The following is a 25597-nucleotide window of genomic DNA, read 5'->3' as shown; positions in this document are numbered from 1 at the left end:
CTCCCCATTTCGGGATGCTGGGGCTGTTTGGGCTCCGGGGCTCCCTTCTCCCCTCATTCTCTGCTCTGGGCTGCAGCGGCTCCAAGAAGTCCCCCCTGCCCCTCTCCAGGCTCTTGAGGCTCCCACCCATGGCGGCGCTCCCCCCTCTCTGGGCTCCCCACTTTGGGCTCCTGGAGCACACAGGGCTCTGCTCCTCCAGGCTGCCTGTGCAGGCAGCCGCCACTGGCACCCCCCGAAGTCCCCCCGAGGGGCCTTTTCCGCTCAGCCTTGGACTGCTTCATTCTCCAAACATCCCCCCAAAAACCCAACCCAGGGACCCCCTGGGATATCTGGGCCGAGCTCCCCATCCCCCCTCTCCTGCGCGATGGGGGGGCGATGATCCCACAGGTGGGGGCTGCGAATTCAGGCCGGGTTCGGAGCGACCGCGTGGTTCCCTCAGCTCAGCCTTCATCCGCCTTTGTCCCTCCTCTTCCTCCCGCTCCTCCTCTTCCATCCCCCCTCCCGCTCCTCTGTGTTTTCTCCACCTCCTTCTCCTCTTCCATCCCTCCCCTTCCATCCCTCCTCCTCCTCCTCCCTCCTAACCCCACCTCCTCCTCCTCCTTCATCCCTGCCCTTCCCTCCCGCCTCCTTCTCCCCCAGCAGCAGCCACACCCTCGGTGCCCCATTCCCGCAGCCCTCGCAGCCCACGCCAGGAGCGGGGATGGAGCCAGGACAGGTCGGGATGGGCAGCACGGGGCTCTTGGCTGCTCCCAGCCGCTGCAGGTGGGGAGAACCTGGCCCAGGCCAAAGGGGAGGCAAACTGGCCAAACTGGGGGCTGCACATCCCAACTGGGCCTTGCTGGGGACCCTGACTGGCCGCTGCCAGCCCTTGGGGCTCCTCTTAGGAGATCCGGGAGGGGGAAATGCAGAGAGGGCTGGGGGACCCCAGGCGTGACGTCCCTGGGAGGGACTGGGCTGTACTGGGGTAACTGGAACCTTACTGGGACCACTGGGAGTGATTGGGAAGGGCTGAGGATTGGGACATGCTGAGGGCAAGTGGGATATACTGGGAATGCCTTTGACCTTACTGGGGTGACTGGAGACAACTGGGAGCATGCTGGAGGCTAATGGGAGTGAGTAGGAGTGACTGGGACGATACTGGAGGCAACTGGAATCACACTGGGTGGAAGAGGGATTACTGGAATCATGCTGGAGGCAACTGGAAATCACCAGGAAAGACTAGGACCATTCTGAGGGAACCAGAACCTTTCTGGGCACACTGGGAGATACTGGGAGTGTCCGTGACCATACTGGGGGGACTGGGACCACACAGGCAGCAACTGGGAGTGAGTGGGACCATGCTGAGAGGGACTGGGGCTATTCTAGGGACAACTGGGATCATATTGGCAGGAACTGGGAACAACTGGAACAATTCTGGCAGCAACTGGGATCATACTGGGATCACAGTGGGAGCAGCTGAGTCCATGCTGGCATTGACTGGGATCACACTGAGGGTGACTGGAATCATACTGGGATTCACTGGGAGTGGCTGTGAGCAACTGGAATCATGCTGAAAGCAACTGGGAGGAAGTGGGAGTGACTGAGAACGTGCTGGAGGTAACAGGAAGAGGCTGGGAGTCACAGGGATCATACTGGAGGCTACTGGGGTCCTGCTGGCATTGACAGGGAGCAACTGGGATCACACTGGGGGTCACTGGGATCATACTGGGAGTGACTGGGATCATACTGGGATTATAGTGAGTGTCAGTAGACCCTGACTGGGTGTTACTGGGAGCTACCAGGCCTGTGCTGGGAGACAACTGCGCACATACTGGGAGCAATTAGGAATGACAGGATGCATGCTAGTGAAAACTGGGATGTCCTGGCAGTGACTGGCATAAAACTGGGGGCAGCTGAACCCCACTGAGGTAACTGGGAGTTACCTGGAGTCATAGCCAGGCAATGACTACGAGAATGTTCAGGGCAACTGAATGAGACAGAGTAGAGATCCATTCTGAATTAGGTGAAGTGTCTAGGAGAGGTGAAAAGTCTGTGAAGCCAAAGCTGAAGGAAAAGCCGCATTCCAGAGACAACAAGGAGACAGAGAAAGAAAAACAGAAATGACCACAAGGCCAATTTGCCCCCGACCTAAGAATTCCTTTGATAAAGAAGAACTGGCGATAAATGTCATGCGGTATGAATCCGTATGAACTTATTGTGAAACTGTATGCATATGCATTTGAAAGGGGGATAAAAGGAGACCTGAGGTCTTCAGGGGTATGCATGCCTTTTGGGAAGGCTTGCGTCCGGCACGCGTCCTAATAAAAGCATACCGGGCTTTACAACTTTTATGAAGTTGTGAGGTTTCTTCTTTTCTCCGCAAAACATTCTTGGTGAGCCAGCCAGGAGAGAGAGATACCTTCCGTCTCCCTCTCTGTCCCCACAGGGGCAGGGGAGGAACCAACGTACTCCTAGGCGCACCCAAGGATTTTCCTGGAAGAGGCTCCACTCGTCTCGACTTGCCTCCTGCTGGGACAGACAAGGACCTGCTGGCCTGCGGAGGAAGATATGGTATGTACTGAGGGGCCCCCGGGGTGGGGGGAAAGGAGAGCAAGGGAGTAAAACACCCAGAGACATCTGGGTTCAGCTGATAGAGCAGCTGTATTAGAGACGGGGTTCATCGTTCTGATAGAGCGGAACCGCTAGTGGCTCTGGGGGTGAGCTGGGTGAACCCGTGTATGCGTGTATTTGGGTTCATTGTTCTGATAGGGCAGAGCTGAACCCGTGTGTGTTTTCTTTGTTTGTGTGTGTGAGCGGTGTCCGGACACTGTGTTGCTGTATGTTGCATTGTGTGATCAGCACGCTGTATTTGTAATCGTGCAAGTGTATAAAGTGTATTGTATATAAAAGCGAGTAGATCCATAGCGCTCTATTGTGCAGGGGGGGGAGTTCCTACCCGCCGCTGGAGAGGCTGAGTAAGCACCGGCCGGGGTAGGCTGTGGGGGCGGGGAGCGCCCGACAGAGAAAACAGAGGAAACAGTGGAAAAGCGTGGGTGAGGACGTTTATTGAGTAAAGGTGGTAAATTGTGGTGTAGGTTGTGCATGCTTTCACCGTGGCTAGACGAACCCGAGGGGTTCCTCTGCCTCAGTGGTTTGGACTCGACCCTTGGGAGTTTGTGAATCCAGTGGATTATTGGATAGATAGGGGAGACGAACGAGTTCATTTAGAGGGGCTCTACCAGACTTCAGCTGGCACTCTTGTAAGTCTGGACTGGGAACAGCTTGCCGTAGAGGATTTAGAGCTCCCTGTAATAAATGGAATAGCTTGCCTTTGCAGGAAATTTTGAGTAGCCTTTGGTGCATCAAGAGGCTGACATGCTGCATGGGTATTATTACAGTGCACAGTTTGTGGGAAACGCTGGTATTGCTGTTCTAACAAGCGACAGGGCACGTGCCCCAAGTGTAGATTAGAGGTTTCTGATCAAGCTGATTCAGAGTCTAAGATCTTAAAGCTTGTGTGTGGGAAATCACATCTGATACCTGCCACTTGGAGTGTGTGGGAGGAGGACTGGGAAGCTACTGTGAAGTCCTGTGAAAAGAGGTTTGGGTGGAAGCGAGATAGGGCAAGAAGGAAATAATGGGAACTAACCAGAGCAAGGAAGTCCCACGGGCCAGCCCCTTAGGGTGCATCTTGGCCCACTGGAAGGAAGTCACTAGCCGGGGGGGCTCTGAGAATAAAAAGGATCTAATCCAGTATTGCACACGCTGGTGGCCCTTATACAGGTTAGAGGACGGAGCAAGGTGGCCACCCACTGGAACCTTAGACTATAATACTTTACTGCAGTTAATGTTGTTTTTAAGACGGGAAGGTAAATGGGATGAGGTCTTGTATGCTGATATGTTTTTTGTTTTAAGAAATCACCAAGAGTGCCAAAAGGACTGTGGGATTAAATCACCCTCAGACCCACTAGTCTTGGCCCTTGAAAAAGATAACAAGGCAAAGAGAGGGCAAATCAAACCCTGTTGTTCAGCATGCAGTATAGGAAAACGGTGTATAAGATCAGATAAGGTCTATCGTTCTGAGGAGCAAGAACGGGACACATTTGAGTGGGTGAAAGCTCCTCCAGCTCCTCCCCGAGGGGGGAGGTTAGGGAGGTTGAGGCTGAAATTGAGGATGTGGAGGAAGGGAACTTCCCCAAAAAGGAGGAGGACTCAGGTGGGGAAGGCACATCTACTAGAACCCACTCCACCCGTGGGAGTCCAGTTGCATCTAGAACTAGGAGGCAAGTAGTGCTACAGGCCCCTCTGCGACAGGCAGTGCAACCAGAAGGGGCCAAATTAATGATTAAAGTGCCATTTACCACCCTTGATTTAGAAGCATGGGAAAGGATCGCGAAAAATTATCGTGTTGACCCGATACTCACTGCCAAACGCCTACAATATGTTATCAAACAACACAATCCAGACTGGGCTGACATCCAGCTACTACTAGATGCTTTCACTGAAACAGAGAAACAACTGATCTTAAAGACAGCAGGGAATTTGGCAGAGGATTACTGTAAGACCACACAGCTGGATGTAAAAGAACATTTTCCCCTCCAAGATCCAGAATGGGATCCTAATGTGTTGGCAGAGGTAAAGAAATTAGCAGAGTATCAAGAGTGGATAGCAACAGGGGTAGAAAGAGCTATTCCAAAAACCATAAACTGGTCTGCCTTATATTCCCTTAAGCAGGGGCCTTCTGAGACTCCTTCTGAATGTCTAGAGTGTTTAAGGGATACTATGTGTCATCATACATCATTAGATCTGGAGTCTGAGATAGGGACAAATCAACTAGTTAATTCATTTTTGGGGCAGTCTGCTGGAGATATCAGGCATAAACTTCAGAAAATTCGGGGACCAGATGGGAGAAATCTCGAAGCCTTGTTAGAGGAAGCCTGGAGAGTATTTAGTAACCGGGAGGAAGGATATAAACAAGGAATGAAAAGGTTGGTGGCAGTGGTACAGGAGGAAAGGCAGAGGAAATACAACCAGGGACCGCTGAGACAAGGACCATCTCGGCTGGGCAGGAACCAGTGTGCAATCTGCAAAAGAATTGGTCACTGGAAAGGCCAATGCCCAGAACCAAGAAGGAGTGACCAACAGATGGCTGCACATGTACAAAACAACTGAGGAGGACCGGGGGATTCTGCCCCAGCGGATCCACTGGTTATAACAATGAGGCTGGGGGAAGAAGGGAAAAGGGTGGAATTCTTGGTTGACACAGGAGCTACATATTCAGTCTTAAATAAAGCTTTAGTACCTGTGGAAAATGATTATGTTGTAGTGCAGGGGGCAACTGGCCAGTTTGAAAGGGCATATTTTTGTAAACCTTTGAGGTATAAATTGGGAAAACAATGGGGTATTCATAAATTCTTGTACATGACTAATTCACCAAGGGCATTTCTAGGGAGAGATTTATTGGAACAATTACAAGCAACCATTACATTCAAAAATGGGGAAATTACTCTGGAGGTGAATGATCAAAAGTACATAGAGGTATAAAGTTTAACTCTGACAGCTATTGACATTAAGGAAGAAATTGATGAAGAAATACTAGGTCAGGTATTTCCTGGGGTGTGGGCCTCTGGTGTGCCAGGGAGGGCAAAAAATGCCTCCCCCCATAGTAATCAAACTCAAGGAGGGAATGCAACCAGTAAGAATCAAGCAGTACCCCCTAAAGAAAGAGGATAGGGAAGGAATCAGCCCAATAATCGAAAATTTTCTGCGGTTAGGATTACTGAAAGAATGCCAATCTGATTTCAATACTCCCATTTTACCTGTTCTGGAAATCTGATGGGTCATACCGGATAGTACAGGATTTGAGGGCTGTCAATAAAATAACAGAAGATCTGTATCCAGTGGTAGCCAATCCATACACTTTGTTAACTTGCCTAACACCTGAGCTAACCTGGTTTACTGTTTTAGATTTAAAGGATGCATTCTTTTGCCTCCCCATCCATGAAGCCAGCCAAAAAATCTTTGCATTCAAATGGGAAAGCCCTAAAAGTGGGCGCAAAACCCAGCTCACATGGACCAGACTACCCCAAGGCTGGAAAAATTCCCCTACTTTGTTCAGGGAGCAACTTGCAAAGGATCTGGAGTCCCGGGAAGCTCCACAGGAAGGAGAGAGGCTTTTGCAGTATGTGGATGACCTTCTAGTGGCCACTCGGACGAGGGAAGCATGTGTGGCCTGGACGGTAAGCCTTTTGAATTTCCTAGGACTCCAAGGATACAGAGTATCAAAGAAAAAGGCACAGGTAGTGAAACAGAAAGTAATCTACCTGGGGTACGAGGTGAGTGCTGGGCAATGGACTTTAGGGCAGGCTCGCAAGGAAGCCATATGCCAAACCCCAAAACCCCAGACAATAAAAGAGCTCCGAACCTTCTTAGGCATGGCAGGATGGTGCCGGCTGTGGGTTTATAATTATGGACTGCTTGTCAGACACCTCTATGCTATTATTGCCGATGGAAGCAGAGATCTCCAGTGGACAAAAGAAGCAACATGGGCCTTTCCCCAGCTAAAGGATGCTCTCATGTCAACTCCAGCTTTGGGACTTCCAGATGTGAGTAAACCATTCTTCCTATTTTCCCATGAGAAACAGGGAATTGCCCTGGGAATACTGGCTCAGGACTTGGGTCCATACTGGAGGGCAGTTGCTTACCTCTCTAAGCCGCTAGATGCAACAGCCAAAGGATGGCCAAGTTGCCTCAGAGCTGTAGCAGCAGTTGTGCTGAATATTCAAGAGGCACGCAAGTTTACCCTGGGACAAAAATTGACTGTGCTAGTGTCCCACACAGTATCTGCAGTACTGGAAGTAAAGGGTGGCCACTGGTTTTCACCACAGAGGTTTCTGAAATACCAGGCCATCATAGTAGAGCAAGATGATGTAGAGATCGTGGTGACTAATATTGTCAACCCAGCTTCCTTTCTCAGTGGAAATCAAGGAGAAGCAGTACACCATGATTGCCTGGAGACCATTGAAGCTACCTACTCCAGCCGCCCAGACCAAAAGGACACTCCTCTGGATGATGCAGAGATCTGGTTCACTGACGGGAGCAGCTATGTTGCCAATGAGAAGCAACATGCTGGGTATGCAGTGACCACCTGCAGAGAGGTAATAGAGTCTGGACCCTTACGAACAGGGACCTCCGCGCAGAAGGCTGAGATAATTGCCCTGACCCGTGCCCTGGAAAGGGCAAAAGGGAGGAGAATAAACATCTACACAGACTCGAGGTATGCATTTGGAGTTGTACATGCACATGGGGCCATCTGGAAGGAGAGGGGACTGCTGACCTCACAGGGAAAGAACATCAAACATGCACAAGAGATAATCCAGCTGCTGGAAGCAGTACAGCTGCCTGAAAAGGTAGCAATTATGCACATTAAGGCGCACCAAAGAGTGAGCTCAGAATTGGAAGAAGGAAATGAGCTGGCGGATAGAGAGGCAAAAGAAGCAGCAAAAGGTGAGGTAGCTACTGGAGGAGTCCTTATTCCAGATGGACAAATTTCCCTTGAAGGTAAGCCAGAATATAACAAGAGAGATAGGAAATTAATTGAAGATCAAAAAGGGGCGTATAACCAAGAAGGGTGGGCTACCATTGAAAAGAAAGTGGTAATCCCTTCCCATTTATTGTGGTCACTAGTAAGGGAAGAACACCAGAAAACGCACAGGGGAATAAATGCTCTATACACGTACCTGATTGAAAGAATTGTTGCTAAGAATTTATATGCCACTATTACTCAGGTGACCTGACAGTGTGATCTTTGCCTCCAGACTAACCCCAAAAATACCCCCAGACCGAAACTCGGTCAGATTGGGAGAGGTCATGGGCCTGGACAACAGTAGCAAATTGACTTTTCAAAACTCCCAAGGAAAGGGGGGTATCGGTATTTGCTGGTATTGACAGATACACTTTCAGGGTGGCCAGAAGCACTCCCCACCAGAACTGTCAAAGCTAGAGAAGTGACCAGAGTATTATTACAAGAAATAATACCGCGCTTTGGAGTTTCAGCCACAATATCCTTAGATAGAGGATCACATTTCATTTCCAAAATAGTGCAACATATTAGTAGCCACCTGGGCATAGACTGGGATCTCCACACCCCATACTGCCCCCAATCAAGTGGCCAGGTGGAGAAAATGAATAATTTGATTAAACAGCAAATCATAAGACTGGGGCAAGAAGCTTATCTACCCTGGCCCCAAGCTTTTCCACTAGCGCTATTGCGAATTCGAACGAAACCTCGAGCTAAAGAAAAGTTGAGCCCTTTTGAAATACTCTATAGCAGACCATATGGAATACAAAAGGGAGTGTCCACCCACATTGGAGAGGTAACACTACCCACCTACATGGTGGCCTTGAACAAACAGCTCAGAGAAATTGAGAAACATGTGGCTAGAACTCGGAGCCGGGAGTTAGATGGGCCAGTACATAACATACAACGTGGAGATTATGTATATGTTAAGTCTCTTACAGAAAATACCTTGGAACCACAGTGGGAGGGACCGTTCCAAGTGCTTCTCACCACCTTCACTGCAATCAAAATCAAGGAGCAGAATGCCTAGATTCATCACTCTCAGGTGAAGAAGGCCCAGAAACCCCTTGAGGAGTGACACCAAGAAACAATGAACTAAGATTAAAACTTACTCGGGCAAAATGAGTATATTGCGGTCGGGAGTAGTTCATTTGTACTTTAATTTGTAGAATTGTTTTGTGTGTAATCATAACTGAAGTTTTACAACTTGAAAGTACCTCTCTTCAGAGCAATGCTGAATGGCCTTGGTCCCAGGCATTTAATCAGTATACTGGATCCATGGGAAAACCTTCTGAGATAAAGGATTTAAACCTATCCACTGTAGGAATTCATGGAGATCAAGTATATGAAGAGCAGGAATGGCAAGAACAGAAACTGTGGACACTTCAAGGGATCAGAGGAGAAGAAATCAAGGTAGGGTGCCGGATGATAAATGAGACGGCTTATGAGAGACCAAATGAAATTAGTGTCTCAACCTCTCCTGGCATATATGAACACCAAGAAATCTGTGATAGCCTAAATGAATCAGACTGCTGGTGTAATTTCACCTTAATACAGCCTGTAGAAATAACTTGCCTTTGGGCACAAGATGATATCGGGCTTTCATTTAAATTCAAAGTAGACACTGCACCTTTTACTACAGCAGGACCCTTTACAGCCCACACCAAGACTCAAATAGTTCAGACTCAACCCAAACTTAAACCTGAGGTGTATGGAATTGGCCCCTACGTAGTAAGGAATGTGGGTGAGCAACAACTATTATTCAATCTTATTCAATCCAGAATGGTCTCTCAAACGTGTGGAATTGATAATGCAAATGAACATCTCAAAAATCCAACCAGCCTGCTCCTCCTTCCTAAAAACTTCCTTTGAGGGCTGGACAACATGGTTACAAAAACAGGCATACCTCAAGAGCAGAACAAGAAAAGATCTAACTGGCATATTAGGGAGAAGATTAGGAGTTTCAAATGGAATTGATTCAGAAATACTGATGAATAAACTGGCTGCTGCAGCAAGTAGCCTAACAAAATTGAAGCAACCCTTACAGTCATCTCTATTGGCATTAGGAACTAGCCAGTGGCAGATTTTAAAAGTACTTTCAAAGTGAGAAACAGCCGGAGACCAAGACCACAAGCTAATTGTAGAAGCACTTAGTACAGTTCAAGATAATGTGTCTTGAGCTTTCAGTTGTATACAAGCACAGGTATAGGTGCAGACAACAGCAGCTCTGATCATACGAGAAGGGAGTGAAAGTAATTTTCCAGCTGAAATTCGGAAGATTGTGTGGGATAATGCAACAGATTTTGAAAGGAAGTTTCAATCCTGGTGGACTATGGTGAATTTCACCTATGATCCTGTTTCTAATGTGGCAGCTGCCTTTGTGCTTACCATACATAATGCCACTGTTTATGTTATCCATCCCATCATTGCCCTAGGATGAAACCATGAAAAAACAATACTCTATCCTTCAGAACATAGAGTGTGGGCACGAAAGATGAATGGAAAGTGGCAGACAGTAAACTTAGAATCCTACATTACTAGAGAACAGATGGGATTCATTTGTGAAAGCAATACTATTAATGCTCAAGATGTGTGTTTGGACACTGAACAAAGTACTTGTCACTTTGAAATTCATCCAGTCACTTACCAGAAAACTGTGCTTGCATATACTGGAAAAGGGTGCGTGTGTCTGAAGACTGCCTGTGCTGCTGTAAAAATTGATAGAAATTATGTTATTCTGTCTAGTAGAAATCATTCTAATTTCTGTATGTGTAATTTTGTTAAGATTATCGGGTGTGATTTTTCGTACTTAGCCCCAGTGACATCCCACCAGCTGATTAAAGCTAACTGCACGATGTATCACAGACTACCACCTACCCCTATTGAGATGAACCTTACATTAGTAAAACAATTAATTAAGCACCAAGACCTATTGGAGATCTTGAAGGAAATCCAAGAAAGTGGAAAGAAAACCTTAATTACTGTCCAACACGATACAAAGGAGATAACCAGGGTTCTACAAAGAATAAAACAAAATATGGATCATCACTGGTGAGATGTGATCTTTGAGTGGTCACCAACTGCAAATGGAATCTTTAATAAGTTGTGCCACCCCATTGTAGTTTTACTAATATTAGTTGAGATAAGCTTATCTATTATATTGTTAATTTGGAACTGTAGAATGCTACAACGAATAGCTGTACTAACCTCTTTGTCAAACGTACATGGTGAAGCATTAAAAGACACTTATTGTCGTGAAGGTTTTTATTAAGTAAAAGAATTTACTTATTTCATAGGAAAGGGGGGAATGAGACAGAGTAGAGATCCATTCTGAATTAGGTGAAGTGTCTAAGAGAGGTGAAAAGTCTGTGAAGCCAAAGCTGAAGGAAAAGCCGCATTCCAGAGACAACAACGAGACAGAGAAAGAAAAACAGAAATGACCACAAGGTCAATTTGCCCCCGACCTAGAAATTCCTTTAATAAAGAATAACTGGTGTTAAATGTCACGTGGAATGTATATGTATGAACCTATTGTGAAACTGTATGCATATGCATTTGAAAGGGGGATAAAAGGAGACTTGAGGTCTTCAGGGGTACGCATGCTTTTTGGGAAGGCTTGCGTCCGGCGCGCGTCCTAATAAAAGCATACCGGGCTTTACAACTTTTATAAAGTTGTGAGGTTTCTTCTTTTCTCTGAAAACACTGTTAAATAAGCAAACGAATGCTACCTCTCTCTCATTGAGGGAGGGCCTGCTCTGAGACATAAAGACCATCAGACATGCCACCTTGCAGAAATGCGATAGAGTTTTTACTCTGGGTACATGGGTATGGGTGTGTAGACACTGAGGGCATGTGTTGCATGAACCTCTCCAGCCGCAGTGAGTAAATCCACAAGAGCACTCAGGTCCTGAGGGAAGAAAGCTTCAAGAAGCTTCACATGGAAAGCAAAGACTGGTTCAATAAACACTTCCAATCCTAGAGATCAAAGGGTTGGATGATGTCTAGCTAAAACAGGACTATTAATTCTCTTAGTGGTTGTTGTTGTATTGTTAATTGTCCCATGTTTGTTTCAATGATCCTAGAAAGTCTTACAAAATTCTTTCAGTTCTATCTTTTTTATAAAATAGAAAGGGGGAAGATACCCAACACAGGATCCTCATGGACTCCTTGGAGGAGAGAACTGGAGGCCAGGATGGCACAAAAACCTCTCAGAGTCTCAGTGTGGGAAGGGAACACCTTAAAGGTACCTAAAAGTATTCTTAAATCCATAAAGTACCTTAAAAACCTTGATCATCTAAAGGCATTAATGAGCCCCACTGAGTGTCAGTACAAAGCTCTCCAGGGCCTCATTAAAGCAGATAATTGGGGCCATGATTGCACAAACCTCTCACAGAGTATGTATCAAAAGGGAAATACCAAGTACCCTAAAATAACTGAAGTACCTTGAAGTAGCAATGAGCCCCACTGAGTGTTGTTATTGACAAAGCCTCTCCAGGGACTAATTACAGCAGATAATTCGAGGCCGTGATTGCACAAATCTCTCAGTGACTCCAAGGCAAAAGCAAAACCCAAAGTCCTTTGAAAAATCTGCAATCCCTGCAGGGAGCATTCAGGAGCCCCCAGGGCCATTCCTGACCAGGGCTCCCCAGGGACTCCTTCCAGCAGATCCTTGAGGCCACTGCAATGTGGGCTAGAGGGGGATGCTGAGAGCAGGCAAGGGGCTGACAGTGCCCAGCCTGGCTGGGGCTGTGCCAGGAGGCCCCAGTGCCTCAGGACAAGGTGTCTCCTCCCAGCCCTTGGTGGCACAGACCCTGCTGCTGTGCCCCAGGGCACCAAGACTTTCCTTCTCTTTGTCCCCACCTGTCATCACTGCCTCCAGTTCTCTGCTCTGCCTGGGGCCTGGGGACACTCTCTCAGTGGTGTCCCTCAGTGCGACCCATTAAAAATCCAAGAAACTTTGGAGTTGGATTCTGACTTGAAGTTCTGAAGAGGTTTCTTCAGCTCCCTCTCAGGGACTGATGTTCAGGGCCTGAGCAGAAAGCCCCGAGAGGCTCATTAAAGTCCTTGTGCTGTGTCTATGCTGCTGAGCTGGGCTGCGCTCCTGGCCCAGAGGCAGCTCCTGGTAACCCAGAAGATCTTCAAAAGCACATTTCTCTTGATGAGCAGCTCTTCTGCCAGCCCAGCAGGGCTGGGACACTGCCTGCAGCCACCCCGGGCACAGCAGAGAGGCACAGAGAGCTTCAATCAGTCAGGGCTGGGAAGGTGCTGAGAAGTGCCTGGGGAAGAATCACTGCCAGCCCTTGGCACAGGAACCTCTGGCTGCAGGACAATGCAGCTGCAGCTCCTGGAGCCATCTCCTACAGCTGGAACATCCCAATGCCTACAGACCCTGTGAGTACATTCTCTGATTGTCTCTTGTGCAGAGCAGCCAGGGGTGCCCAGGGCTGTCCTGCAGAGCAGGGTCCTGCAGCCCAGGGTGCTGTGCTGGGGCAGAGACTCTGCTGCCTGCCAGGGACAGCTCTCAGCCAGCTCTGGCAGCTGCTCCCAGCACTGGGGGATGAGATCTGGGTGGGAGGAGACAGCTGGTAAGGCTTGGAAGTGTTCTGCTTGTGTGGAGAGGATTCTGCATTGTTCAGGACTGCTCCCAGCATGGCATTTAACTGCAGAACATTTCCAAGTAGATTATACAGGGAGCACAGGCAGGCAGGGGCTGCACAGAATGGAAAATCCTGCTTTTTAATCTACTGTTCTGGGTTGCCTGGATGGAAAATTGCATGTAGATTTTCATCTCTCAGTTAAGGTCAAGAAAAATTTAAAAATTTTCTCTCTGATCTGAACAAACAGGGCAGTGACAGAAATCAGCACAGGGCCCCTTAGAGGCAGTATCAGTGTCGCTTTTCCAGCCTCCTCAGCATTTCTCTGGTTTTTCCATCAGAGCCTACAGAAGCAGAGCTGAAAGTCTGGAGTTGCCCAGCTCCTCCTTCCAGCCCTTCTTGGGGATGGGCTCACATTGGCACCTCCAGTGCTCTGGGACCTCCCTGCTGAGCCAGCACTGATGGTAAATGATGGAGAGCAGCTTGGGGAGCTCATCCACAGCTCCCTCATCCCCCTGGGATGGATCCCATCTGCTCCTAGAGACACCTGTGAGCATCTGAGTGGCTTAGCAGGTCTCTAACTGCTTCCTCCTGGATTACAGGGGGCTGTTCTGATCCCTGTGCCCATCCACCAGCTCAGGAGAACACTTGTCCTGAGGAAAACTTCACTTATTATTGAAAATTGAGATACACAAGGTGTTAAGCAGCTCAGCCTTTTCCTTCTCTTTAGTTACTGTATTCCCCTTTGCATCCAGTATTGAGTAGGGGTTATCCTTATTCCTTCTTTTGCTACTAGTTTGTTTATAAAAGCTTTCCTTTACTACTTTTTGCAGAAGTGGCCAGGTGAAGCTCTAATTGAGCTTTCATCTTTCTACTTTTCTTTCTGCATGACCCAACAACCTTTACCCATGCATTCTCCTGTCCTTGAGGTCTCTCTGGTGGTCCCTGGTGCTCGTGGACCCCAATGTTCCAGTGGGTCTGGCTGAGCTGGCAGGACACTGAGGCTGGTGAATTTCAGTTCCCCTTCTCACACAATGGGCATTGTGTGGTTTCCATACGCCTGGGGTTTTGGAGAACAAGCTCCAAGTGTCAGCTCACCTGGTGGAGACAATTGATCATCTGGTAACATGAGGTCACAGAGTGGGCTATGACATCACAGAGTGGGTGATGTGAGGTCACTGAGCAACTCTGGCATCATAGACTGTCTCTGTGACATCACAGAACCAGCTGTGATATTACAGGGCAGAGGTCTGACATCACAGAGCAGACTATGACATCAGAGAGTTTTCTGTGACATCAGAGACCAGCTGTGTGACAGTAGAGAACAGGCTGTGACATCACAGAGAAGGCTGTGATGTCAGAGGGAGGCTGTCTGACATCACAGGGGGGCTGTATGAGGTCACTGGGTTGGTCACTCTGCCCCAGTTCCCCCTCACAGTTTCTCCCAAAAAATCCAATGCTGTCCATGCCCAGCAAGGTCCCTGTCCCCTGGGATCCCCCGGCCCACCTGGAGCCAGAGCCTCCCCCAAGGATGTTCCACAAGATCAACCCCAAAACCTGACACAGGGACAAGGGGCTGGGCTGTATGACCAGGACATCAAGGACATGGATTATCCAGGTCACTGGGGCCTGGTTTGGGTCCTCAGGGCAGGAAAGATGTCTGGCAGCTGGAGCAGGGTCTGGGAAGGGCCTCCAAGGTGGGGCTGGAGCCCTTGGGCTGTGAGCAGAGACTGAGGGAGCTGGGCTGGTCCAGCCTGGAGCAGGGAAGGCTGAGGGGCTCCTCATCCCAGCCTGGCAGTGCCAGTGAGAAGGGGATGGAGAACACAGGGCCAGGCTCTTCACTGGAGGGCTGGTGGAAGAGAAAAGCCAATTGGTGGAAGGGGAAAGAGGAGAGATCAGCCAGGACAGGAGGAGATGAAATGAGTCAGGCTGGTTTCAGCATTTCCTCAACACCAAAAGCAGCCTGACCCCATTCTCCATCCACCACTGAAAGCTTTGCAAATCAGGAATTGTTCAGGCTGTTTGGCCCCCAATCCTTGATGGGCATCCTGAGACAAGAACTTCACTGTGTTTATATCTATCACAGAACCATATTTTTCTAAAATTAATTTTATTATGGAAATCATTGTGGATGGTGGACATGTCAGACACTGCTGGGACATTGCACATAGCTCAGGGAAGAGCATGATTGTTATTGAATTGTATTCTGTTCAACCATGGACCGTTGGCCATGAAGAGAAACTTCCTGTGCCTCTGAGTCTCACCAGTTCCGGACCTCCAAAGGACACAAACCTGCTGAGTTCTGGTTCCCACTCCAGTGGTGGCACCTGCACCTCCCTCCATACCCAGAGCAGAGCTCCCTTGTCTCACAACGTCCCTGGCAATGCAGGGATGAAGGAACCAGGACAGGCTGTGGGGATTGGGGCAGGGCACAGCCAGGAATTTGGGGTGGTTGTGAGCCTAGGGCAGGACGTGGTCCTTGGCCTTGGTGAACCTCATCCCATTGTCCTGGGCCCATGGCTCCAGCCTGGCCAGATCCCTCTGCATAGCTGAGGCTTTTCATCTCCTAAATGTATCTCATGGCTGTCCTTTTTAGTGTCAGCTGTCTTCATGGGCTCCTCTCTATGCTTTCTACCATTGTGAGCTTTCCTTTGCCCCTCATCCTCACATCACAGGTGGCACAGTGTCCCTAACACTTGTGCCTAATTCCAAGTCCTTGGCAGAAGTGCCAGGGCTGAAGCTCCAGGTGCTGCTCCTGCCTGGCGTGTGGGGCAGTGCCAGGCAGATGGGGCTCACCAAGCACACCCACCATGCCCCTGGTCCTGGTCTGGGTAAGAGGGATGGTGATGTTTCCCTCCAGCTGTTGGTGAGAGGACAGGACTGGGGCTCAGGAGATGCTGGGACAGTGAGCAGACAGGGGTTCCCACCCCCCTGCTCCAGCAGGAGGATGTGTTTGAAGGATGACAGCTCTGGTCAGGGAGACAGCACAAGTGTGTCCTGTCCTGCAGCTTGGTTTCAGCATTTGTGTACAGAATTGGGACCCCAAATTCCATGAATTGGGAGCCATCTTTTGCTCCCCAAATGCAGGTAAAACTTCTCTTCTGTCATTTCCAGAAGTGGCAGTGTCCTGGCAGCACTGATGTGGTGAGAAAGAGCCCTACAGTGCTTGTTCAGGTTTAGGAGCAGAGTGAGCTTGGGGTGGGTTTTTGGTGTGTCAGGTCAGTCCTGTCCCTTACTGGCCATGATGTTACTGGTTTCAAACTGGCTACAAAAGACTTTGGCAGTGATGCTCCCTCTGCCAAAAACTAACTGTGCTTCTGAGCAGCCAGAATAAAATCTGAGCTTCTGTAACACAGAGCCATGGGCTAGGCTGTGGGCACTGCCAAAACAAGGGTGCAGGGCTGTGTTTCCATGAGCCAAGCCATGACTCCTGCTAGTGGTTTGTGGAATTTTGAGCCCTGCAGGGTATTTCAGGTGGTCAGGAGTGACCATAAACCAGGGGATGAGGTGCTGAGAATCAAGCAGTGGTTTTAGTGCAACAGGAGGAGGTTAAGCTGCAGCTTTCAGAATAATTTCAAACTTCACTTTAATGGTGCTCAGGCTGCTGGTGGTGTAATAGCAGCAGACATCAGCAGTGGGAGCCATTCCCGTGGTTTAATGTACATTGTTTGGTGGAAGAAAAGTGCTTTGAAAGAAGAGAGACTGTTTCCCCGGGAAGACATCTCTCATTCCTTGCTTTTATCTCCTCCCTGCCAAGCTGGGGATGCTGTGAGCCTGTGAGCTGCTGAGAGGTGCTCAAATGTGTGCTGGGTGATGAGGAATATCTTGCTCTGGTTTTTATGTGCAAGTAGGCTGGATTTGCTGCAATAGCTCCAATAACCTTCACGTGGCTGTTTAGAAGGATGAACCTCATTAATAAAGAAGAGGTATTTAATAACAGGCCTATTTTTATCTCTGTCTTTATCTAACAGTCTGCACATTTATTTCAAGCTTGTAACAGTGCTTTGGAAGAAAAATGTTTTCCCTCCTCTGAAATGTGTTGGCAGTGCCTCCAGCCTTGGTTATCTTGAGTTTCCAGTTTGACTAGCATCCCTCCTCCTTCCAAAGCCAGCAAGCCACAGCAGGCCCACAGCTCCAACCTTTTCCTTGGGAAATGGGAAATTTCTGGGGGAATATGCTTTCAAAACATGGGACTTGGGTCCCAGGGTCACTGAAACAGTTCTGAAGGTTTGATCAAACATAATCACAGCAACTGCCTCAGGCTTCAAATGTGTGATCTTGTGTGGGACAGGCACTGCAGGCACTGCAATGTTTGCTGCAGGATGTGACTGACCACACACTCTGGGAGAGGCTGGCAGCTCTGGGGGTCAGGCATTTCTGAAGAGATTTTTTTTTCCTAAATTTGTCAGTTTTATTCTGTAATTTCATAAATTAAACCCTGACCTATAGATATCTTGCAGACGTGTTTTCAGCCCATTCTCCTGTGTTTGCTGTCATTTGCTGGTGGTGAAGGAGGCAGCCCCAGCCCTGAGGGGATGCACCATCTTTCCAACTCCTTCCACATCTGTCCCTTTGGCATTGCTGGCTCTGTACCCAGACCCTGCCAAAAAACATTAAAAGTAGTAACAATTTTAATTGAATAGTTAAATTGAAAAATATAAAATTGGATACAATATAATTAGATTAAAATAAGGGACAATTTGGTTCAAATAACAGCGCATAAGCAAGAGATACCGCGGGGTACGGAGTGCAGGGTTCAATGACCCTTGCCACTTCACATACAGGCTTGCCAAGTGGAAGTCACCCCTTTTATGCCATGTGTCAATGCCATCTCCTCCTATTTTCGGTTCGTCACTTTTCTGTCTCCGCCTTCATTACCATCTTTATCACGCATGCGCCACCACTCGGTTTGGTGGTCGCACAAGTCTTTGGGGGTCGTCACTGATGAAAGACCCTGTAGTCTTCTTCGTTGTCCTTTAATTCACCTTTGGGTTACACATGTGCACCAAGCCAGTACAATGTAAGCCAAGACTAACGTATCACTGCATCTACATATCAAGGCAATAAATCCCTTATAATTAGCATTTTCTGGGACCAAACAAGGTTCTTTGGTCATTTTTAGCAACTGTATCTTCAACTTCTTTCCTGTGGTCCTTGAAAACATATGCTGAGAAGGGGGATGGGTGGAGCCCCTCCTTTCCCTCTCTTCTTTGGCATTACAACTTTTAACTATTACTATTTTATTATTCTCCAATATTAATTACTGTATCAATATTGATTACTGTTTCAATTTTTATCAACACGAATCATACCTATTTATCACACCAGGATACTTGTGGCCATATGCTCCAGGAGATGCTGGATTTGGGCCTTGGGATGTGTGTGGCAGTTATTACAAAAGAACTTGGCTCTAGGGGCTAATCCCTGGTTTGTCCTTGTCGTTCAGTCTGGATCATGTATATCCCTTAACTATAGTTTTGCAGCATTATCTTTTTCCATAATTAGGGAGTGTTTTCCATGGTCTTGCTCAGGCCCTTCCTCCCTGCAGTTTCCCCTGTGAGTTAAGGCCTGACTTACTGAAACTTCCACAAAACTGATTCTGGGTGGGCAAGGACAAGGCCAGAGGGTTTTCAGGCAGTCAGCACAGTCAGATGGCTCCTGTGAGGAATATTTCACTTGCTCCTTCACAGCTCTTGCCTGCAAATTGTCCTCTTGCTCAGATGGGGCTCCGGTTTCTTTTTTTTTTCCTCCTTTTTCTTTCCCAAGTTATTCAGTTTTCCATACATTTATTTATAGGGTCACACAAGCAACAGGTCTGCTTTTTCCACAGATCCTTCCAGAGCCACGCGCTGTGCCTGCTCCATTCTGGTGCAAATCACCTTCTCTTTTGAGGAAAACTCAGAATATCCATCCAGCTGTCTTAACTGAGCGAGGCATTTTCTCAGAACCCTGCCCTCTGTTCATTTCAGAATCTGAAGGGAATTTGGGACATAAATTAAAAAGCTATTTATGCTCCTTGAGGTCTAGAAGCTGGTTTTGCATTTGTTCTTACTTGAATGCACACTGAGACAAATGGCTCTGCTTTAATGAAGCTGCTTCCTTTGGCATCCTGAGGAAGCTTCCCAGTTAAAAAATAAATATGGCTCTGTTTTTCCAGCCCTGCTTTACCAGCAAAAGCTGGGGAAGGAAATGTAATGTCCTTGGGTCTGTCCTGATGTTTTCTAGAACTAATTCCTATTTATTGGAAGAACTCTTCCACGCCAGAATAATGTTTAATTTTTTAATATGTGTTTACATTTTGGAAGGAGTAAGGGTGGTGGTGTTGGAAATTCTAATGAGGGACAGCATTTCTGATTCAAAGGACTCAGTCTCCTCTCTTCTGATTTTTCTGCCTAATCCTTCATACTGCAGGAAGTTTTGCTTGGGTCATTCACTTGCAACGGGATGTTATGTGAATACAGAATTAATGTATGCAGCCTGTCACTTGGAATTGCTGCTGTTCTGCTGCTGGGGAGCTCCCGGGGTTGCAGAGTCCTTGCAAGCAGCAATAACAGGAATGTGCCTGTGATCCTGCAAAGCCAGAGGAGGAGCAGGGAGCTGCAAGTCTCCCCCATCACTGCCGGGTGTGAATAAATAGATCTAATCAACAATTTACATGTTAGCCGTGGACCAGGGTTTATTTTCAGGATGTGTCATTCAGCCCAAGCAAAACCTCTGCATCTCAGGCTGGTGGTGTTTCTAAAAGCACCTCTAAGTGATCACTGAGGCTGTATTTTAAGCTGCATTTACATTTTGATAGAATCTGCTGCTTTCCTTATCTGAAACAAAGCCCACCTGATCTTCATTAATTACACTATCATTTCACCTAACTAGGGTGCTACTTATTACAGTTATCTGTCTGTTCTTCACCAGATAATACACAAAAAATTGTTATCCCTGGCTGTATCTGAATTAGCTGGAGCTGTAAGGGGGTTGCACATGGTGATGAGTTTTACAGGTGGAGTGCAGGTATTTATAGGCTGTCTGAGGGAATGGTGGAGGAGTGGCTGCTGTCCCACTGGCTGTGCTGCCATTCCAAGACACCTCCACGGCAAAACATACAGAAAACACTGCTTAAACACAGAAAAATCTGGTTACTGCAGGGTGGCTGGAGCAGGCCATCTCCACAAGAGAGGTGTTGGAGTCCTGGGACATCCCAGACCCTCCTGAGCACAGCCCTGGGGCTGGAGGGGACACTGCTGGAGCAGGGGTTGATCCCAGAGGTGTTTCCAGGCTCAGCTATCAGGGACTCTCTGGCAGTGCCGTTTTTAAGACAGAAAATCTCACAGTGGCTTCACAGAGGGCTGCAAGCCCTGGTGGTGGTGCTGACTGCTGCCCCACTAATATAGCTGCAGTCTGAGCAGGGCAAGCACAGAAAGGGCTCCTCTGAAAAGAGGCAGCAGGAAATGTCTGAGCTGCTGGGGAGCTGTGGGTCCAGAGGGCTGGAGCCAGGAGCCACAGGCTGCAGGGAAGGGGGTCCATGAGGGCAGAGCCTTTGCTGGAAGAGAAGCCAAGGGGCTTTCACTTGACTCCTGTTTCATCATCCTTCCACACACTGATCTCTTCAGATGCTCTCCAAACCTTTGATTTGCTTTCTGAATGGGAAAGGACTTGTCCTGGAGGAGGAGCAGAGCCAGGCTGCTGAGGAGAGCTGGTCACTGTCAGCTGGCAAGAGGGGGGGCACTGGGTGAGGAGATGTTCACACTCATCTCCATCCACTACGAGTGTTCTCAGGCCAAACACACCTGCACTTCTGTTTGTACTGTTTGCTTGATAAACTGTACTTGATAAACTGATATATGTGAGTTTGGGGGTTTTTGTTACCTTTTTGTATTCTGAAGACAACTAAAGATGGTTCACATGATTTTTTTTTTTTTTTTTTTGCCTTCTGCAGTGCAGGCAATGCAGGCAGGGATGGAACAGCAGCATCTTTATATTTGTCAAGTCTCCTTCCGCATGAAAGGCTCTGCCTGAAGCTCAAAGTGATTTTCTTGCAGACTTTGAACACTACACCAGCAGGGAGAACAAGAAGCTCAGTGGAGATTATGCTCCAGAAAAATTGTATCCATGGTCCATAAGCTAAATATGGAACCATGGAAGTGCACACTGCAGTGGAAGTGGAGCTGGGAATGCTGAATTGTGAGGTTTCCTGTCCTTCTGGCACGAAGAACCAGGGGTCCTCTGGTTCTCCATGGTCTTCCATGACGACCTCTGGCTCTCCATGGTCCTCCTTGAGGATCTCTGGTTTCCCATGGTCCTCCATAAGGATCTCTTCTTCTCCATGGTTCTCCTTGAGGATCTCTGGTTCCCCATGAGGATCCCTGGTTCCCCATGGTTCCCCCCAGGGCTGTGCTGGTGCCTTGCCTGGAGCTTGCTGTGACAGCAGGCAGCAGTTTCAGGTGGGGCTGCTCTGCTGGCAGGGCCTTGGTGTTCCCAGCAGGGCAGGGCAGGGATGCTCCTGTCCCAGCAGGACACTGGGCATGCAGGTACCAGCCCACAGCAGCTGCTCCTCCTCTGCATCACTTCCAGGGGCAAAACTCCTGTCCTGCTGCATGGCAGGGAGCCCTGCAGAGTAGGCACGGAGAGGACAGGCTGGGCAGCAGCTGGGCAGCACTGGTTTAATCCTTTTTGCCTGTTCCTGCCATGGAAGCTGTGTACTGGGTGAGATGTGTGTGTTTTGGGAGGGCTGGCCTGACCATTAGCTTGTCAGGGTTTGCAACACTGGCAGCTGGGGAGAAAACTGTTATTAAGTGTAACGTGGCACCTTGGAGATGGAAGCATGGGGAGACAATAAATACAGCCTTCCAAAATGCCATTTTATGGTGCCACTCTTCAGAATTTATTAAGACTTAGTTGCAGCCATGCCTGCAGCCTCCTGTGCTGGAATCCATAAATTGTGTTCATTATCTCCAGCACTTGCTCTGACCTGCTGTGTTTTACAAGGGGGGAGACACTGGAGGCGTGGGGACACCCCAGCTGCTTTCTGCAGCCATTCCCCTGGTGCCAATTCAGCTTTTCTGGGATTGCTGGGACACCCCAGGCAGTGCTTGGCTGTGTGGATGGACCCCAAGTGTGATGTGGTGGTTGAAGAGAACACTGAGGGACTGAGGAGCTGCCAAAATCACCACAGCTCCATGGGGAGCAGGGAAGGAGCTGGGCGAGGAGGGAGCCATGGGCACCTTGGAGCACACTGGCACATTGTCACTCCACTGTGGGACCACTCCAGCAGTCTTGGATGTGCTGAGGATGCTGGAGGTGGAAAAGGGTTCACAGGAGCTCCCTGAACTGCACACAGGGAGATGCTACACCCCTGCTTGGTGTCCTCTTGCACCAGCGTTCTCAAATGAAAACACAAATGAAATTGTGCTCCTTTCGCCCACTTTTTGTCATGACAAATCTCAGCAGCAGCATGTTTGTGTACCTTCATCCTTATCCTCAGCATTCAGGTCCAGGATGGAGGAAAACAAGTTCAAGCCCAACCTCCTGATAATTTATTATGTTCCTTATGCTTAAAGGCAAAATTTAAGTTGCCAAATGCAGATGTTTGCACGCTCTTTTTTTAGCTCTCAAAGTACTTTCTGTGTGCTTGATTGATGGACGTCCCTGTTACATTAATAGCTGGGCTTTGCAGAAAGCTGTTATTACCAGGAGAATCTGGTGTGGGTTTCAGTTTTTCTTCTTGCATTGAAAATCCATTATTAATGTCTTTCTGAGGGAAAAAAAAAAGGTTTCAATTCAGGCATTTTACTTTGGTTTCTCAGGCTTCTTCTCAACTGTCTTTACAGAGGTGCTTTTAAAATCAATATTACAATTGTTATTCATATTTTACTGAGTGGTTGAGGGTTTCTGCATCTTGTTATTGATTTCTGATTGTACTGCAGGACATGTAGGTGCACACAGGTTGTTCTGTGATGGATAACTTCATATGTGTCTTCCTAATAATCACTGAGTTGCCTTCTGCATGTTCCCTCTTTCTGGATGCTGCTGCTGAGCGTGGAAGGCACCAGGAGAGCTCTGAGTGCAATCCTGAGACACCAAACTTGTGACTGCTCATTTAATTCAGTTTGGTTTTCAGTCAGACACAGGGGTCACATGAGGCTTGTGGGGTCTCCTCTTTTGTGTTGTCTTTGCAGAGTTCTTCTGCCCTGGCTTTTCAGGCAGCTTTGTGTTGTGTGTTGTAGGAGCAAAACAAGTCATTGTCCTGGCTTTGTGTGGGGTGGTCATAATGCACCTTTAGCTTCCAGCACTGACCTTGGCCCTTGGGGCAGCTCTGCAGGCAGATCTCAGCATTTCAGAGGTGCAGAGTCATTGGGTCCCAGAATGGTTTGGGTTGGAAAGGAGCCTTGAAGCTCATCCAATTCCAATCCCCTGCCATGGCAGGGACACCTCCCACTGTCCCAGGCTACTCCAGCCCCAATGTCCAGCCTGGCCCTGGGCACTGCCAGGGATCCAGGGGCAGCCCCAGTTGCTCTGGGCACCCTGTGCCAGGGCCTGCCCACACTCACAGGGAACAATTCCTAATTCCCAATATCCCATCCATCCCTGCTCTCTGGCAGTGGAAGCCATTCCCTGTGTCCTGGCACTCCAGGCCCCTGTACAGGTTCAAGTCTCAATGAAGCAATGCAGAAGTCCAGTGTGCATTGGTAACTGCTGTAAAGTTGGATTTGCAGACTGAGGCTCTTGGAGCACATCAGCACTGATGGCACAATCTGTGTGAGAGCTTGTTGGCACCAGAGGAACCTGTGAGGAGTGACAGGACTGTGGCCAGCACGGGTGCTCCAAAATGCGTCCATGGCTCCAGGTGGGCGTACAGGGGAAGAGCTCTGTGTGTGGGCACAGTCCTTCCCAGCTCTGCATGCCCTGGCACAGGCTCCACATCTGCCAGGGGCTGTGGCTGTGCCAACAGGCACTCTGGAGAGGGCTGGCTGTGCACAAACCTCTGCTGGCTGGACCGGGCTGTTTGCTCCTCAGGCTTATCCTGGACAGGCTCCTGTACCTTCAGACATGGAGGCTACACCTGGCTTCTGAGGAATTGGTTGTTGCAGTTTGTCTGTCCGTGCTGGGGACCAGGACAGGCACTGGCACAGGAGCTGGTCCTGTGTCCCCAGGGTGGCAGGGCTCGGTGGTGGCAGCGCTGGCAGGGACACGGCAGCCCAGCCCTGCCTGGCCCTGCAGAGCCAGGGAGGAGACAGGGCTGGCACCCATAACAATGGGCAGGCTCTGACCTTGCCGCTGGAACTCACTTAGCAATTCTCTTGATGTTCTGGAAACGAAAATATAATTCAGGCCACCTTCTCCACCAAGCTGACCCTGAGAATCTGGGAGAAGAGCTACTGAATAATTAGGGGCTTTTTTTTCTTCCCCCTTTTTGCTGGAGTTACTGCTCAGTGTTGAACTGTCCTCTACAGTGTCATCACTTCCCTTGAACTTACTGCTCCGAGTGTACTTAGCATTAATATAATTACGTAAATTGCAGTCTCATTAATCACTGGGGGCTGCAGCACATCCTTGATGTGCTGTTTCATGGGTGGCTTTGCTGGTGGGAACCCCTGGCCGGGGGTGGAGGCTGTGGCTGGAGCACTCCCCCTCTGCTCCTGAGCCTGGTTTAGCTGAGCTTTGTGTGTCTCACCCTGCAGGATCTGGAGTGTTTGCCAGCACTGCCATGATTGCAGCCTTGCTGCTGCAGAGGAGAAAAGGGAAAGGTGGGTTTGTCCCAAGGGAGTTTGGCTGGACAACATCTCTGCTGCTGTCCCTGTGATTTGGGTCTGTGGGGTCCCAAAATGCAGAGCCCAGCCTCGTGGCTTGGCAGTGAACACCCAGAGCCCGTGCTCTCTGCAGGGTCTGCTGCAGGGCTGTTTGATGATGCTGTGCTTCTGTCTCTGTGGCAGAGCTCTCAGCCTTTCGTGCAATGTAAATTCTCCTGGCTGCATGCTATAATTACACTGAGTTATTGATTTGTCTTTGAGAGGATTTCCTTCTCGAGGGACATTTCTGACTGCTGTAGTGATTTAGTTCTCCTGCAAGAGCAGAATCCGTGGCAGAGCAGAGCCACCCTCCTGCCCTCGAGCCTGCAGCTCAGGGTCGCGTTCCCTCAGGCTTCCTCTGCAAGCTGATTTCTGTTCCAAGGCTGGGACAAGGTTACATGGATGTTATTTCCGTGTAACAACTGCAAATAAAAGGGCATTTTCAACTTTCCACTGCAGAAGCTGCAAGTCTGGGAGAAGCCTTTGTGCCATGGCACCAGCATTCTCTTGGGCATGTCTCAAACCCATCTCCAAGGCTGGCACATGGGACATGTGGAGCCATGCCAGCCTTAATACACTTGGACTCCTGGGAATGCTTTAGTTCCTCAGAGTGGGGTATGATGGGAGCAGGAGCATGCTCTCCTAAAGCTGCAGGGTACAAC

General features: G+C 48.7%; 1 pseudogene; it reads right to left on the bottom strand.

Moving 5' to 3' along the window:
* LOC131094398 (zinc finger protein 850-like) overlaps window positions 1-25597 on the bottom strand; it is a 672678-nt pseudogene that overhangs the window by 630727 nt on the left and 16354 nt on the right.

This window comes from Melospiza georgiana, chromosome 29 (genome assembly GCF_028018845.1).
Source record: "Melospiza georgiana isolate bMelGeo1 chromosome 29, bMelGeo1.pri, whole genome shotgun sequence".
Lineage (NCBI taxonomy): Eukaryota > Metazoa > Chordata > Aves > Passeriformes > Passerellidae > Melospiza > Melospiza georgiana.
This window is presented reverse-complemented; position numbering and strand designations above follow the sequence as displayed.